The 18,775-nt window shown below is 43.0% G+C and overlaps 1 protein-coding gene, 1 long non-coding RNA gene and 1 pseudogene across 3 annotated transcripts in view; 1 reads left to right on the forward strand and 2 right to left on the reverse strand.

Annotated features, from left to right (window-relative positions):
• Positions 1 to 18,775, reverse strand: part of Mllt3 (MLLT3 super elongation complex subunit) — a 263,839-nt gene that overhangs the window by 210,839 nt on the left and 34,225 nt on the right. The gene's annotated exons all lie outside the window — the stretch shown is intronic.
• On the reverse strand, positions 9,789 to 10,594 carry LOC127680918 (uncharacterized). The gene is made up of 3 exons (XR_007977035.1): positions 10,320 to 10,594; positions 10,104 to 10,157; positions 9,789 to 9,940 (listed from the first exon to the last, which is right to left on the reverse strand). It is a non-coding gene; the product is annotated as an uncharacterized LOC127680918 (long non-coding RNA).
• LOC127681967 (uncharacterized) lies at positions 16,217 to 16,335 on the forward strand (annotated as a pseudogene).

The raw sequence follows: 18,775 nt of genomic DNA on the forward strand, positions 1-18,775 counted from the left end.
AGTCCAAAGTAAATCAGAAACTAAACTCAATAGCAATATTAAGGGTGGGTGGGGGGACCCATCACCTCACAAGCTATTTCTAAGACATGCCCTGGCTGAGAGGCTTGTAAGGTACACTCAGAGAAATGCATATCAGAAACAGCGTCTAATAGAACCTCATGTGCTAAAGTGGCCTTTGCAAAACTCGAGAAGATAGCAAATGTCGGTGAGGATACAGAGAAAGGGAAGACCTTGTGTCCACAGTTTCAGAGATGCCTGCATTACTGGTCTCCCTGCAGCCTTATTCCCAAAAGCCAAGATACAAGAAAGCCACGAGTCAAAACTTGGTGAACAAATGAAGAAGAGGGGAGGGAGAGAGAGCGCAATTAGCTTTTCAGGGAAAGAAAGCTTCCTCACTTGCAAAAACTTAAATCACCTACAAGGTAGATTATGCAAAGCAGAATAAACTGAACATGAAATGTTGCATGATCTTACTAAAATGTGGAACATAAAAAAAAAGAGGGGAAGCACAGTATTTTAAAATTGCTAAAAAAAAAAGTAATTTTTAATGTTTGTACTACAAAAAATATGTATGGTTAGGGCTGGAAAAATGGCTCAGCAGTTAGGAGTACTTGCATCTGACTCAGGTTCAGTTCCCAACACCTACACAGTGGCTCATAATCATCTTTCTAAAAATCTTATTCTATTCAAATTATTTCTCACCACAATGTGCATTTTTCCATATAGCTAGAGAATATATCAATCCATTAATAACAGTAAATATGCCAGCAAAATAACACAAACCAAAAAACATCTCATAGTTTTGCAAATAAAAATCACTTTGAGCTATTGCTTACAAGTGTTTCCTATTTAATGGTAGAGCAGACAGCTGTAATTGAGTGACTCCAGACCTCTGAACAGTTTCCTCACTTTGATAATGAACATTACCATTTAGGCAAAGCAAATGTCTAAATAAAGTTCCAGCTTGAGAAAAATGGAGCAGAAATGTATGTCTACACATGTGTAAATGCTCCCAAGAATCTTTAGTTCTAGAGGATACAAAATGCTCTTTTGTCATCCACTGACATACAGGCAGTACATATGGAGAGAGAGAGAGAGAGAGAGAGAGAGAGAGAGAGAGAGAGAGAGAGAGAGAGAGAGAGAGAGACCGACCGACCCATACAGGCAAAACACTCATACATAAAGTAAAAATACATACATCTTTTTAAAAAGTATATGAGGTGGTAGATATGCTAATAAACTTAACATCAGATAAAACACCACATTATACACCAAGAAGTATAAGCACATTTCTCAATTAAAAGTTATTTAATAATAGTAACTTCAAGATTTCTCATTCCACTTGTTTACTTTTAGGAACAACAAAAATCTCAAGAGCTAATTTTTAAAAATTATTTGAAGGAAAATTAACATTAAAAAGCCTCCAGCTGGGAACGTAGCTCAGTGATAAACACTTGTCTACACACTTCAGGCCCTGGGTTCCATTCCTAAAAGCACAAAGAAACAAAAAGCTACAAAGCCTCTTTTTAATCAAACAAATTTTTCCCCACCCCTAGATAGTTTTTCCTTAAAAAAATTCAAAAAGCATACAAGCACACACAAAATGAAATGTCTCAGAGGGCTTGAGGGGTCAATGTGGGAAGACACGATACAAGGCATTATATACATGTGAGAAAGTCATAATGAAACCATCATTACTGTGAATTTAGAACAAAGCTTTTCTTAAGAAGGAAGTATCTGCAGGCTGCTGTGCAAGATGACTTCAAGACGACTTGGGTTGGTTGTCCACCCACTTACAGCTTCCTCCATGTCTGCACCCTGGGTCAGAGTAAAATTACTACCCTATAACCTAGCTGCTCTGGACCCGAGGCAGATCTGCTTCATTGCAGAAATTCAAGGCCAGCCTGAGCACCACAGAGGCTCTATGAATGAATGAATAATTGAATGAATGAACGCATGCACGCACGCACGCGCACAGCAGGTAATACAAAATGCTTTGAATTCCAGAGCTTGGGAGGCAGAGGCAGGCAAATCTCAGTAAATTCAAGGCCTGGCCTAGTCTATAGAGTGAGTTCAGGCACCCAGAACACCTGATTAAAAAATAAATAAAAAACAAACTATATAGAGGACATTCAAGTAAAGTTAAGTTTTACGTAGATTAAAACAAAGGTGTGACAGGGAATTAACTTCCAAAATGTCTTTTGTAAAAATAATACATAATAACAATGGTAATTAATTACTGAACTCATCTCACACATAGGACAGAACCCATGTATCTTATTTAATCCTCGATAGAGCCAAAACTGTGTATTTTTCCATTTACAGCTGAGAAACGGAATCTAAGAGATTTTCCCAGTGACATAAAATGTTGAATTTCGTTCATTTGTTCACTGGTTTGGAGTGATACAGAATACTTGGGTACCTGAGTGTCTAGTATTCCCTTTAAAGGAGCACACGGAGCCCTATTTCAATTATTAACGTCAGAAGACTTATTAAATAGCAGGCTGCTGGTATGAGGCACTATGCCCAGGCCTCTGAATCAACAAACTGGAGCCAGGGTCTCATCATTTAAATTTCTAAGAAGCCAGCAGGTGAAGATACTGCTGCTCACCCACACGAAAGAGACCCACTCCCTTCCCTAGGCTTGCCAGCAGCAGACATGCAGTGCAGACAAAGCAGCAGGAATAGTATTTAACTGAACTTGATTCCAGAGCCTGAGTTTTCAGTTAGCATAGGTTGGTTCTATGTCTGTGGATTCAACCAAATGCAAGCCAAAAGAAAAGTTTAAAGATCTGGACTAAGCATCTACATGTTTCTTGTATTCTTCAGTGTAAGTCAGGTATGCAAGAGGATCTATATGAGCTACACAGAACTTCCACTTAACAAGACTTGAGCATATTTGAACTCTCCTATCATTGGACATATTGGAACTGGTCCCTTAAGACACCGAGAGATGGGAATATTTGATTGATGCCATATGTTCTGCAGAGGACAGTCCTTCTAAGAATCGCTATGATGCAGATGGTAAACCCATCACCAAGGATGGGTTCTGCAACACTGTCCCATGTCTATTTTCTTCTCCCAAAATAGGTCTAAACAACACAACCTTCCACCTGTCCCCTCCAGAGCAGCACGCCGCCATTCTTTGTAATCACTTACCCCTAGATCTGGCTAGTTAATAACCCAGGAGAAACAGTAGAAACAATCAACCTCCCTTCCTCTACCTGAAGGCATCGACATTCCAGAGCATGAAAGCACCAACTGAGAGATGAAAACTCTAACTCACTGTCAGGCTGGATTTGTGGAGCTGAACTCCCGGGTCTTTCAAACCATGAAGTAATCAAGTTAGATTCAGGAATCTGAATCTAACCTGACCTGGAAAAAAAAGAAGAAAAACAAAGAGCCTCCAGAGAAGAAAACACTGATTTCATTTCAAAGTACCATCTCAGTTCACAGAACTTTCACTCTAGGAAACCCTCCTTTAAGACTCACACCCTGAGAGCTAGGCGTGCTGGTACACATGCCTTTACTCCCATCACTCTAGTGGCAGAGACCAACAGATTTCTGTGAGTTTGAGGCCAGCCTGGTCTACTACAGAGAAACTTGAAAAGCCAAGCCAAGCCAAGCCAAACCAAACAAAAACAACAACAACAACAAAATTACAACCCTGAAGGCAGCAGAGATTCACTTGACCACTCCTGACTTTCACCCCAAACCATTAACCACATAGGCACTGGCTGCAGGCTTGTTTGTAAAATATGTCCTGTCCCTTCAGTGCACTGAAGGACAGCTACAAGGCAGACAACTAGGAAAGATCAGAAAGCTAACGGTAAATTCTGTGTTCGGGTGAGCTCCAGGCACTGTGGTACTGTCAGTCACTGCTCAACTTCCAAGGTATAGAGTCCAAGCACACCAGACAGCCAGCGAACAGACTACAGACCCTGAACTACTGAACAGCTGCCTGGCTGCTGAGGTGGCCTCTCAGCAGAGACTGCAGTTCCCTTGACTGGCTAGCTCTGCGACTTTACTCATGGTGTCATTCCTAGAAAGTCAGCCCACAGCCTGCCCTTCCTGCCCCTTCAAGATATATTAAGCACCTAATCCCTTTTATCAAATCCCTCCCTGCTAAAATATATCAAGCAGTTGATGCTTTCAAATGAGGAATCTAGACCGGAAGGAAGGAAGGAAGGAAGGAAAGAAGGAAGGAAGGAAGGAAGGAAGGAAGGAAGGAAGGAAGGAAGGAAGGAAGGAACGAACGAACGAACGAACGAACGAACAGAGGGAGGGAGGGAGGGAGGGAGGGAGGGAGGGAGGGAGGGAGAGAAGGAGGGAGGGAGGGAGGGATGGAGGGAGGGAAGGAAAGGAAGGAAGGGAAGGAAGGGAAGGAAGGGAAGGAAGGGAAGGAAGGGAAGGAAGGGAAGGAAGGGAAGGAAGGGAAGGAAGGGAAGGGAAGGAAAAGAAAGAAGAAAGAAAGAAAGAAAGAAAGAAAGAAAGAAAGAAAGAAAGAAAGAAAGAAAGAAAGAAAGAAAGAAAGAAAGAAAGAAAGAAAGAAAGAAAGAAAGAAGAAAGAAGAAAGAAAGAAAGAAAGAAAGAAAGAAAGAGAGAGAGAGAGAGAAAGGAAGGAAGGAAGGAGGAAGGAAGGAAGGAAGGAAGGAAGGAAGGAAGGAAGGAAGAAAGAAAGAAAGAAAGAAAGAAAGAAAGAAAGAAAGAAAGAAAGAAAGAAAGAAAGATCTTTTACATTCTTATTTCAAAATGGAATTCCTTAGAAAGGGAATCATAAGAATACAGCACAATAGAAAAATAGGCAATTGGGAAGATCCGAATGCTACCCACAAGAGAGGCCAGCCTGAGCCACAGAAGATCAAAATAATTACAAATGCACATTACCTCTGTATGGTAGCATGCAATCCTACCACTTTGAGAACCTGAGGTAGACAGAGTTGCAGCTTGAGGACCATGGCGGATATAGCACACAACACTGGCACAAAAGAATACATCAATGGGGCTGAAGGCCAACCAGAAGTTAGCGCTTGGCTGCTCTTCCAGAGAACCCAAGTTCAGTTCCCAGCACCCACATCAGGTGGCTTACAGTTCCTCTAATTCCAGTCCAGGTATCAGACACTTCTGGCCTCCACTAGTACCCATACATATGAGCAAATGCACACACACAGACAAGTGCACATAAATAGTTAGATCAATGACACAAACTTTAACTGTTTCTCTTTATGTATTCACATATAGCTACTAGGCAACTTAAAGTTACAACACGACCTGCACTGTGTGTTTATTACACGTCTACTTACAGTGTATACCTAACAGGACAGCTTGCTTCTCATAAAAATCCTGACAAATAGGAAATCATTAGAACAAATAGGAAGCTGGAATGAGTCATTATAAGGACATGTTTTAATTTCTATGACACTGAAAACTAGGACAATCACGTGTTAGACAAGGACAGTCTCCTCTTTAACCCAATCTTGTTTTAGGCCCAGTAGGAGACAACAGAAAGAGCAGAACATGAGAGGAGACGTTAGAAAAGATTCCATCATCCTGAACCACTGAGGGGGCATGGCCAAGACCCCTTCTCCTTCAACACCCCAAGGTAAGGTGAGGAAGGGGAAGGAACTGCCTTTTATTAGGTTATTGGGTGTTTTTTTTTTTTTTTTTTTTTTTTTTCTGCTTGTTTGTTAACTGGTGTGGGGATTGGTTGGTTGATTGTCTTGTTGCTGTTCTTTAGGTTTTGTTTTGGGTTTTTCTCTCTATGCAGCTGTGGTTACCCTGAAATTTACTATTAAGGCCAGGCTAGCCTTGAATTCAGAGATCTACCTGCCTCTGCCTTCAAAATGTTTGAGTTAAAGGCATGAGCCATCATGCCAGGCTCTGTCTCCTGTTCTTTCATAAGTTTGGCAGAGAAAGGTGGACACAGGCTAGATTGAGATGTCAGTCCGGACAGCCTTGTGTAAACAGAACTAATTAAATCTCACCGGACTTGCATGAGGTGAACAAGGAACATCAGGTCCCATTCCAGCTAAGCTAATGAAAGCCCATTAAATAGAGAGCCCTGGCTTGTCGCCTGAGCAAGACCCCAGGGATCTGGTATAACTCAGCCTATCATTATACACATCTTACCTGTCCCATTCATTCACAGGAATGCATGCCCATCACAAAGTCTGGAGGCCATTCACTTCCATCTCCTTGATCTTTACTATGAGCATAGAATAAGTATTAATTCATCAAAACAAAAGAACAATAAAATCCCTTCTTTCCATTTATGGATACACTGTTATAAGCAGACAGTCATGAGTTACATTTAACCCTTGCCTGTTAATTAACATAGCGTTTTATTATGTTCAATTTGAACCACAGAACAAATCTTTTTGGAAGCTTCAATGGAATCCCTCCAAATCTCCCCCACCCACACGCACTTCCAAATGGGAATTACCACTGAAAATCTGAGACTCTTGAAGAAACGAGTTCTCAAGACACTTTTGGACAGCTTAACAAACTTAATAACTGTCATGTGCAAACAAGCAATCATACATGTAAACATATATCATAATTAGTAAATACTTGCTTTAAAAAAGATAAGGAAAATGTAATGAAGTATTGTCCTTAACATATAGACTTGTGATTATTCCTTGAACAATATAATTTAACAACTATTTATATAGCATTTATATTGCATGTGGTGATTTGAATGGGAATGACCCCCATAGACTCATATATTTGAATGTTTGGGTCCAGTTGGTAGAACTGTTTGAGAAAGATTAGGAGGTGTGACTTTGTTGGAGGAAGTGTGTCACTGGGGTGGATTTCCGGGTTTTAAAAACCCTTACCTTTGCATATTAGCTACCTGCCTCCTGTTGTGGATTCGATGTAACGTCTCAGCTGCTCTATTGAGCCTCAAATATCATGCTTTTATAAGTTGCCTCGGGCTTCTGGGCTAATTAATATCCACTTATCAGAGATTGCATTCCATGTGTATTCTTTTGTGATTGGGTTACCTCACTTAGGATGATATTTTCCAGATCAAACCATTTGCCTAAAAATTTTGTGAATTCATTGTTTCTAATTGCTGAGTAGTAGTCCATTGTGTAAATATACCACATTTTCTGAATCCATTCCTCCACTGAGGGGCATCTATCGATCTAGCATTGGAAGGGAATATAAGGACAGAGAAAAAGGAGGGAGGTGATTAGAGAAGGGATGGAGAGAAGGTTTATGGGACATATGGGGAGGGGGGATCCGGGAAAGGGGAAATCATTTGGAATGTAAACAAAGAATATAGAAAATAAAAATATTTAAAAAAATTTAAAAAAAATAAAGTGGAATAAACTCTTTACTCCCTAAAAAAAAAAAAAAAAAATTGCCTCGGGCCTGGTGCTTTGTCAAGGCAGTAGAGAAGTAACTAAGACATCATTATGTGAAAACTCAACATCACTTTATACAAACAACACAAGCATCCTCAGAATGTGGGACGGAGATTCTGGAGCCCATCCTTCACACACCCTGATATTTATGACTGTAATTCCAAAGAAGCTGAGCAAGCTAAGCCATACTGCACTTGATAATTTATACCAAATATTCCCAAATCCTAGTGCAAGATTACAATAGATACACCCAGTTCTTCTGATGCTTCTTTAACATTAATTGGGGCTGGAGAGGTGGCTCAGTGGTTAAGAGTGCTGATTGCTCTTCCGAAGATCCTAAGTTCAAATCCCAGCAACCACATGGTAACTCATAACCATTCATAATGAGATCTGTCGTGCTCTTCTGGTGAGTCTGAAGACAGCTACAGTGTACTTATTTATAACAATAAATCAATCTTTGGGCCTGAGCGATCAGGGACTGAGCGAGCAAGGTTAACTGGAGGAAGCGGGGCTGGCAGGAGTGAACAGAGGTCCTAAACTCAATTCCCAGCAACCCCACAAGGCTCACAACCATCTGTACAGCTACAGCGTACCCATATACATAAAATAAATAAGTAAATAAATCTTTTAAAAAATATTAATCAATAGATCTGTTTTTGCTTTAGAGTTGATGAGCCAACCTTTCAAGATCGTGCATTTTTTTTAAGTATGGGGGAAAATCTGACCTAAGTATGGTAAACCTCCACAGTTAACAGGCAAAGTTCCCTGATACAAGAGAGAGCACAAAGTTAGTCTACCTTAAAACTGTCAAGGCAAAGAGCAAGAGGGGAGAGATTTTTAAGCAAAGGAATTACATAAACAAAATTAAAGAGGTATTAAACAAATTCTTTTCAGTCCCTTCAGAAGTTTCATTTACATACTGACAATGTAAACACCAGCCCCAGCAGTGCTTTGATCTGCTAATTACAAAACATTTTTATCTTTTCATTAAATCAGGAGTTCTAAGAGGCCACTTTAATGATTAAAAAGGCAGGCTAAGCAAGTCTCCTTAATTCACACTAGAAATTCACTTGAACTTTTTTTTTTTTAACTAAAGGAGACCACGCACTTCTTTTAACTCTTGGAGTGGTTGGCTCTCATTCCAAACACGTCTAAAAGGCAGGTCTCAAGATGCAGAGCAAGGCTCTGATTAAACTGCTCAAGCTGTCAGGGCTGGCAGCTAGCAAACTGGACTGCACAGAACCCCAAGGCAGCTGCAGAAACACTATTGATCTTCCACGAGTCATGGGAAACCACACACCATTCCAACAGGTACCAGGAGACAGGACATGGTTAACATTCCATCACAGATGTCCATCTAGGTATGAAAAACACCATTCCCTTTCATCCTTTCTCTGAATAATAATCAACAATAAAAAGGCATCAGCATTGTTCCTTCTGCCTCCTCCACCTTGCTTTCCTGTTGCTCTCTAATCAGGTCTCACCATGCTTCCCAAGTGAAGTCTGAACTCTGAATTCACCAGGTCCGCCTAGCTCTGCTTCTTGGGTGCAGGGATTAAAGGCATGCTCCAATATTATATACATATATATTCACATATGTATGTATATGTATGTGTGTCTGTTCATATGTATATGTGTATATATTTATATGTATACACATTTACATGTGTACATATTTATATATGTACATATTTATATGTGTATTTACATCTGATTTCCAACTCAACTGCAATAAAAAATTACAAATGCTTAGTTTATTTCCAATTCTTTTGAAAACAAAGCAAACATGAACACAAAATCCTCCCTTTGATATCAATATGTATATGTATTTTAGAACATTTGAGATTTTGAAACAATTTTAAAGATTTCTTATTTACCTATTTTATTTTTATTTTATATATGCATGTGTGTTGCCTGCATATATGTCTGTGCAATAAAAGTGTGACTGGTACCCAAAGAGGTCAAAAGAGCATCAGACCCCATGGAACTGTAGTTATAGGCAGTTGAGATCTACCATTGTTGAAACGAGCCTGGGATCCTCTGGGAGGGTAGAAGCACTCTTAACAACTGAGCCAGCTCTCCAGTGCATTTCGGAAAATTTGACCAAAAGCACGGGCTTCCCATAGGTTCTATCTTTCCCTCCACCTCAAATCTTGCATTTTCGCTGTTCTTGTTCTGCACTGTGAAAATACATTTAGTATACTCAACAATGGAGAATTACAAACTCATGGATATCATCCTCACATTGCAGCTCCTGCCAAGAACATAAGGGCATTACCCCACAGGACAGTCTGACTACCTAACACTGCACACCCCATCACCCTCCCACACTCACACAGGACAGTCTGACTACCCTAACACTGCACACCCCGTCACCCTCCCACACTCACACAGGACAGTCTGACTACCTAACACTGCGTACCCCGTCACCCTCCCACACTTGCACAGGACAGCCTGACTACCTAACACTGCGCACCCCATCACCTTCCCACACTTGCACAGGACAGTCTGACTACCTAACACTGCGCACCCCGTCACCTTCCCACACTCGCACAGGACAGTCTGACTACCTAGCACTGTGCACCCCGTCACCCTCCCACACTCACACAGGACAGTCTGACTACCTAACACTGCGCACCCCATCACCTTCCCACACTTGCACAGGACAGTCTGACTACCCTAACACTGCATACCCCGTCACCCTCCCACACTCACACAGGACAGCCTGACTACCTAACACTGCACACCCCGTCACCCTCCCACACTTGCACAGGACAGTCTGACTACCTAACACTGCGCACCCCGTCATCCTCCCATACTTGCACAGGATAGCCTGACTATCTAACACTGCACACCCCGTCACCCTCCCACACTTGCACAGGACAGTCTGACTACCTAACACTGCGCACCCCGTCATCCTCCCATACTTGCACAGGACAGTCTGATTACCTAACACTGCACACCCCGTCACCCTCCCACACTCGCACAGGACAGCCTGACTACCTAACACTGCGCACCCTGTCACCCTCCCACACTTGCACAGGACAGTCTGACTACCCTAACACGTCACCCTCCCATGCTCGGCCAAGCCCCATCCACAGACTTTCTCAGCATCTTCAGCTTTCTCTCCTCTGAACGTAAGGTTTCTTTCACCCGCCAGCACACATTCCTTGGCATGGCAGCCCGTTTCTTTGTATTGCTGAATGATACTTCCAGGGCCTGGATGTACCACACTTTTCTCTTTTGTTTGTCTGTTTCCGACTTTGGGATAATTATGAATGTAGGTGTCACAAGCATTCACCTACTTTCATTTGAGAGAGAGAGAGGTTCCCAGCTCAACTGGGTAAGAACTCGGGATCAGCAAGGTGGTGGTAGCTCATGTCTTTAGTTCCAGCTCAGGAAGTAGAGGCAGGTGGATCCCTATGAATTAGAGACCAGCCTGGCCTACAGAGTGAGTTCTAGGACAGCCAAGTCACTGAGAAAACCTGTCTCAAAAAGCCAAAAAGAAAAAAAATAATTTGGGATCAAGATTTCTGAGCCAGTTGCTATATTAAGCTTCCATGACAAAAACCCTAAGCTGGGTTTTATTATCTTATTTTCTTTTAGACAGGGTCTCTCTATTGTATAGCTCTGGCTATCCTGGAACTCACCAGGAAAACCAAGCTGATCTTAAATTCACAGAGATCCATCTGCCTCTGCCTCTTGAGTGCTGGGATTAAAGGTGTGCACCATGCCAAGCCTAGACTGGGTGTTTTAAACAACATAATTTTTTTTCTAGATTTGGATGCTAAGATGTTGAAAATCAATATGCTACCTGGTCGGACACTGGGTGAAGGCCAGGTTCCTCTAGATGTCCACTGTGCCCGCAAATGGCAGTGACAGAAGGCCTCTGGGCCACTCCCTTCCCTCCTTCCTTGCATGTGTGTGTGCATGTGTGTGTTTCTGAATTTATTTGTAATTGACAAACAAAACATTGGCTATATGCTTGGTACACCGCATCCTAACTTTTTCCATAAGGATCAGATCAGGACCCTACCCGTATGACCTTATTTACTCCTAATTACCTCCATAAGTTCTACATACAAACATCACTAGACTGTGGGTTAAGCTTCAACATAGGAATCTGGAAAGAATGGAATCACTTATCCTATAACATATGGTAAAATGATGTCTATCTTCTTATGAAATTGCCAAAGTGCCTGTATCATTTTGCATTCCCATCAGCAATGAATGAGGGCTCCTGTCAGCCTACATCACTCCTAACATTCAATGTAGCAGTACCTCAGTGTTTGTTGTTCCGTTTTTAATATGTTTGTTTTTTATGTTATGTAGATAAGTGTTTTGCTTGCACTTATGTGTATGCCTTGTGCTTGAATAGGCCATCAGAGGCCCTGAGACTGGAGCTATGGATGGTTGTGAGCTGCTATATGGGTGCTGGGTACTGAACCTGGATCCTCTGCAAAAGCAGCCAGTCTCTTCTGGCTCCCCCAGCCTCTATCTGCTATCTCCATCCGCAGTCTTCTGCTGCTGACGGGTGTACTGAGCATTCCGCAGATTCACTGCCACATGTCTTTAGTGATACTGCGTCAGCAGATGTCCTTAGTATTTTCAAGTGTGCTTCCTAAAGTGCGGCATCATGTCCATATGGGAGTGAGCTCACCTGTGTAGCTTACCAGAAATACAGAAGACTAGGTCCTATCCAGGACCAAAGATGAGCAGAAGCGAAAATGTTGACCCTCAGTGCAACTCTGGAAGAAACTTGAAACCAGCACCTTTTTAACACTGGATTTCAGTTTTATAATTGAAGTATTAAAATATTAGTAGTTAAGAGTTTGCTTGCTGCTGAACCTAGGTTCAGATCTCAGCACCCATAGGGTGGCTCACAACCTTCTAGAACTCCAGTTCCCGAACTTGATACTCTCTTCACACCTCCACAGGCACCAAGCACATATGCGGAATACACCTACATGCAGGCAAACACTCATACACATAAAATAAAAAGTAAATAGTTTCAAAATATAATACAGATGGATGCTACTAAAATCAAGAGGTCAAGGCCATTTGGTAAGGTAAAGGGGGAGGGGTGGGAATGGAGGCATCTGGCCCAAATCCAAACTTCATATCACCAACATTCTACATAAGCCACAGAATATTGCTGGGGAGAGGGAATAAAAGGATTAATTGGTTCCCTAAAATAAGCTATAGTGACCTATTGAGAAAAGGCCGAAGTTAGGTGTGGCTAGAAGATCAGCTAAGCAGAGACATGGAAGAGTCACTCAGAGTGCAGTAGGACACAACTCAGACTCAAACTCCTCAGAGCTCCTAATTAATCTCTAGAAGGAACTGTTGCTTTCCCTAAGGAGAGGGAAACAAGGAGGAAAGTTAGAGAAATGCTGGGCTTTGCTCCTAGAAGGGGATTATCATTCATGTGCATGGTAAGGCAGCCAGGGATAGGGGAACAAGAGAGAACAATCGTCAAAAATCATCAAAACCAACCAGGCATGGTGGTGCATGCCTTTAATGGCAGTGGGTGTCTGCATACTACGTCCCAGACCAGCTAGGGGATACATGGAGAAACCCTGTTTTTAGGAGGGGACGAGTGTTAAAAGTATTTCTGAATATATTCTCTTTCGTTACTTGTCTTCTACATCTTTTATTTTTTTTTAAATGGCTTAAAATTAAGCATACAATCTCTCTCCAAATGCTATTCTTTTCTATGTAAAAGACTTGATAAATTATTTACTTCAAATTTTCCAGGTGGTAACCAGATAATTTTTTTAGCAAATTATCAAGTAAAAGATAAATGGGATGGATGGTTCTATAATTTGAAATAAAATGTTAACATACTAACTTCCCATACATTTTACAACACCGTTGATATTTTAATTATTGCACTATGTCAACATATAGGCAAGCTGAGAAATGATTTCCCAATAACTTCATATCTGCAAGGATAATGTTTGAGAATAACAATAGGACCAAAAAGAGATTTAAACACACACACACACTTCCTTCCTGCTTACAATATTCAGCTAAAATAATTCTAAACCAGAGTACTTGGTCAAAACTCAATTCTTCTGGAGATAACATACAGTAATAAACTAATATGCCACTGATTTACTAGCAATTTATCATTTATGATGCTTCACACGATCTCTTGTTAATTCCCTTCCGTTAGCACTATCCTGCAAGGCAAACTGGTCAAAGCTAGCCGATCTCTCTCTACTTGCAGTTCTAAAGCATCATCTCCTGGATGCCAGGGAAGTCTTATCATGTGGTCATTAGCAGACTTGAGAACCAGAATTCAAGCCCAGAGTTTCCATCTCCAAGACAAAGAAGGTCCCTCTCCCTTCCAACTGACAAGGATACCTAAATTACACAGCATGCAGGAAGGGGTGACTACTTTCTTTCCAAATATTAAGAGAAAAACACTCATGAACTAGTTTTAAAGCACACTACAGTATCTTATTTAAAAGGTTCAAGGATTGGGTGGCTCAAAGGCTTGTATTTTCTGTGTTCCTTCTATAATAGCAACCCTGTCCCAGACATGGTGTTAACCTGACTTCCAGGGAGCCCGACACTGTGCAGTGGCACCTGCCAGGGCCTGCCACTTTGTAGATAACAAATAGCCCGTTTACAAAATCACCTATGACAGGTGTAAGAAGTTGAAATCCCGTTCTCGACTTTTCCTCTCAATGGCCTCTCCAGCTTATTAATAAGCCTCCACAGTATGTCCGTCTCAATGGGCATCAACTTTCCAATACTGTAAGTGTCCAAGATACCAGGGTAAAGAAAACTCAGTCCTGCCTTCCCAGGAGGCACAAGACCCTGTTAGACTAGGGTTAAGGCCAGAGCATCTCTGCACTTTACTGTTATACTGATGTCCTAGTGAATAAAGGACATCAAAACACACCAGCCCCCTATACACACACACACACACAAACGCACACACAGACACACACACAGATACACACACACACATACACACATACACACACATAGACACACAGAGACACACACACAGAGACACATAGACACACACACAGACACATACACAAAAAATACCTCAGAGTAATGTATCAAAATGCTAACATTTTAGGTTAATTACATGTTCTTAAGTCATGGTCTTCAAACACAATTACCTTTCAAAATGTTGATGATTTAAGAACAAAAGTGGCCTTTCCTCTTTAAAATCTAGTTCACTGTTTTTCCTACGGTTTCTTCTGGCCATAGGCCTCAGACAGGGAAGACAACCATCGCCATCCAATCGCAGCATCAACAGAACCATCAGGGAACTCCCAACCTTCACTCTGAAGACATTAGTGGGTGGGTCCCTTTAGCAGGCAGCGTGCAGGGTTTTTAATAAAAGATGGCTGACTGCACACTGGGAGGTAATCTGTTGAGAACTGTGGGTACACTCGGCCAAGCCCACAAGACAAGTGTGTAGACAGACATTTACAAAGTCATCTATGAAGGCTCAGTGAGTATAACATATATGCCCAAGGCCCTGGGTTCAATCCCCAATGCTATAAATACAAAGTGACTGACAAGTGTTTGAATGGGGAGGGGGGGGGGAAGGGGGGGATCTAGACCAAGAGGAAAACTTACACAAAGGCTTGGAATATTTGAAAACAAAGAATCATCTGGGACAACAGTGCACAACATTAATCTCCGTGAGTTTGAGAACTCTGACTACAGAGTGAGGGCCAGGAGAGCCAAAGCTACATAGAGTGACCTTGTCTCAAAAAATTAATTAATTAGTTAATTAATTTAAAAAAGAATCATCTGAAAATGACCCCCTGAGATACTCTGTGTTGAGCTTTATAGGCTCTTCCTTGCAGGAGTAGCCTCTACTTGAGTTTTTCCCCCACAGAGAAAACATTTTCACAGACTTAAAGCAGCAAAGGAATCAATGGTTACATTTGGGCTTTTAAAAAAATGGTACGTGGTAACATTGTGATGGTATGTGGTAACAATTAGAGAGGGCAGCTGGTCTAAGGAATATACAACAACAACAATAACAAAAAAAAATTAGTACCCAAATGGAAAAAGAACACAAAACCCATAAAGCAAGCATATGAACAGAAATTGGCGAGCCGCTAATCCCTATAAAGTGTCATCCCAAGGTGACACTAAGATTTATATCAAAAACAAAACTCTAGTGAGCACTTTGCCTACTCTCATCCCAAAAATATAAAATGGAAGGTGAGCAAATAACTTTTCAGTGTGCAACCCACCCTAACCTGTAACTCTATCCTATAGTTATTTCTGATCCACATCCCCACCCACCTGCCCACCCTTGCCTCACAAGAGTGGGGACATAAGATTTTCCTGTCGCCCTGACAGGCATTGGACAATACAAATCAGGCTGGCCCTAAATTTGCAACAATCCTCCTTCCTCTGCGTCCCAAGGGCTAGGGTTACAGGTACACACTGATAGGACCTCAGTGTAGTCTGGGCTGGCCCCAAGCTTGACACTATCCGCCTAACCACTTCCTGAATGCTGGGACCACAGGTACCACAGGTATACACCACTGTGCCAGGGTCTACATCCATACTTTTAAAATAGAAGAGAGGAGTACATGCATCTCTCTCTCTCTCTCTCTCTCTCTCTCTCTCTCTCTCTCTCTCTCTCTTTCTCTCTCTCTCTGTGTGTGTGTGTGTGTGTGTGTGTGTGTGTGTGTGTGTGTGTAACCAGAAAGTCTTTAAAATGTCTTAATAAATACCACAAGCAATTTGTACAAAAATAAATGTACACTGGGGACTAGCCAGGCCTCTCCTGGAATTCAAATTCACCTATGTAAGATTCACAGATCTGTTCTACCATTCTAAGATGAAGAATCAGCTCTGACCTGATTACACTGCAGGTGTGGCTGTTGTGTCACATGTGTAGGTGGCAGAGAGGATAGAGGCGGTGCTCAGTGTTCTGACCTATGAACATCTGAATTATTGGTAGCCTAACACTCCAATACAATGTGAGCCTGAGACAACCATGAAGATCTGTCACTGCATAGGCTTGGTGGGCAGATCATGCCCAAGATGAGCCCTGCCTGGCCCCAGTACACAAGCAAGGCATGGCACTCCGGAGACCACTCCTGAGAGGCCCTGGGAGCCACTAAGAACAAGAAGCAAGTGTTAGAGAAATGGAGGAGAAAGAGAAACAGAAGGCTGTGTACATAATGAAGAGAGGCAGAACTGGGGGTGGGGGGCAGTGAGGAACAGCATGATATGAGTAGTCAGTGATGCCATCTGGGACTATGATGGGGTCCTGGTCTGTGCTGCCACCAGGAGTCACATCTCGGTTCATGACCCTGCAGCAATGGGGCTCTACTACCACCAAAGGCCTGGCAGACATCCCTAGGCTGGGTTGCCGCCAGGCTACATGTTGATGTCTGAGGGCAGTGCAAATGTGGGGTAGGGGTGGGGGTTAGAAGTGAGCCAGCCTCAGGGAATGAGCATGGGAGAGCTGGCCCTGCCTCTTATCTGCAGAGGGGCAGCTTGTCTGAGGGAGACACCCTGCTCCCTCCTCCACATTTATGGCAGGCAGGAGAGCTGGCCCTGGGCTCATTAGAATGGGAGAACTGGACATGTCCCTCACCAGCTGCTGCACTCGGGAAAGCAGGTGCTGCACCTCACCTGGGCAGCACGGCTGAGCTGGCGCTGGTTGCAGGGGTTTTGAATGAGCAGGCCCCAGAGAGCATGAGAGCAAGAAAGACAATAGGCTAACCACCTTAGATAACTCTCAGGCCCAGATCAGAGCTTTGAGTTGGACCATCCCAACATCTACCCATCAGTGCACTGCCGAGTGAATCCGTGGGCCAGTCCTGCAGATCCAAAACTCCAAGATCTCCATGACATGGGGAACAACAGCATATGTTAGAGGAGTCCTAGTAAGGTTCCAGTATTGATAGAGTAGCAGAAGCCAGAGGCCTCGTACCACACCAATGAGTCATTGCAATGGACATTTGCAAGCAAAGAAGTGTGGACAAAAGGGTATAGTGTGGGACACTACGGCTTCCAGAGTGAGATTTTATTTTCTCTGTTGTGGTGGGGGAGGGGTGCCAGGGTGGTGGAGGGGTATGAGGGGATGGGGAGATGAATGGGAATAGGGTGCATCATGTGAAATTCACAAAGAAACAATAAAATGATTTTGAGGAGGGGGTAAGGAGAGGGAAAGGGAGGGGGAGGGAGAGGGAGAGAGAGAAAGGAGGAAGAGGAGGGGAAGAAGAGAGGAGCGGAAAGGAGGGGAGAGGAGGGAGGAAGAGGTGAGGAAGAGGGGAGGGGAAGGGAGGGGAGGTGGAGGTGAAAGAGGAGGGGAGGGGAGGGGAGGGGGGGAGGGGAGGGGAGGGGAGGGGAGGGGAGGGGAGGGGAGGGGAGAGGAGAGGAGAGGAGAGGAGAGGAGAGGAGAGGAGAGGAGAGGAGAGGAGAGGAGAGGAGAGGAGAGGATTGGATTGGTTTGTTCCAAGGCTATTGGTCTTAAGCCCATCTTCCTTGGTAAGTGCTGCCCTTACCCTTTGTTGGAGAAGCTGCTTTCTGCAGTGAGCAGAGGTTGAGTCAGAGCCTCATACTCGGTCAAGGAGCTCAGCTCTACCTGCACATCATCAATTTCAACCCCTACTCTGCCCAAGGCTCAGGGAACATGACAAAAGATTCAACAGAAAGAATGAACGAGCCAGACAACGGGGTGAAATGCTGTGTGTGCTGCCTTCTGCACCACCCAGGAGCACAGCCATAGTTAACCTGCTCATGGCCAAGCCAGTAGCATGGGTTGGGGAAGAGGTTCCCAAGGCCCTACCTCAGGCTGAAGAGCTTTAGAAAGCTGAGAGCTACAGGGGAGGGAGAGCCCACTTTCTTCAGGGGTATGGCTGCTGATAAGTGGAGCATGCTGCAGTGGAAGGTCTTACAGCCATGCACGAAGGACAACAGTTAATTAAAAAACAAAAGTCATGAAGGTGTGAGGGGGATATGTGGGCTTTTGGAGGGGGCAGAGAAAGAAGGGGAGAGATGATCAAGATATATCCTATGCCTGTATGAAACTGTGAAACAATAAAACTACCCTGGGAATTTTAAGTCACTTAATGGCAACAAAATCTCAGACAGGTCACCTTCCCAGCCACCCCTTGTGATTAAAACAAAGAAGCAGTAAAGGCCGAGGCCACACGGAGGGAAGTTTTTATAGCTGCATTCCAACACTTGCTTGCAAAGCTGTTGAGAATATGATGGCATTCCTTACATCCATGCCCAGAACTTATTAAAAGTTCACAAATGTTCCTGTACTCCAGCTCCATTTACAAGAGCAGAAATCTCTTCAGATGGAGCATGACTCTTCAGAGCCACAAATGTAAGCTGAGAAAACAAAGGTGTCAATATTATAAATGTAAATGGTCATAAACATTTGAAGAAAG

Source organism: Apodemus sylvaticus, chromosome 3 (assembly GCF_947179515.1).
Source record: "Apodemus sylvaticus chromosome 3, mApoSyl1.1, whole genome shotgun sequence".
Lineage (NCBI taxonomy): Eukaryota > Metazoa > Chordata > Mammalia > Rodentia > Muridae > Apodemus > Apodemus sylvaticus.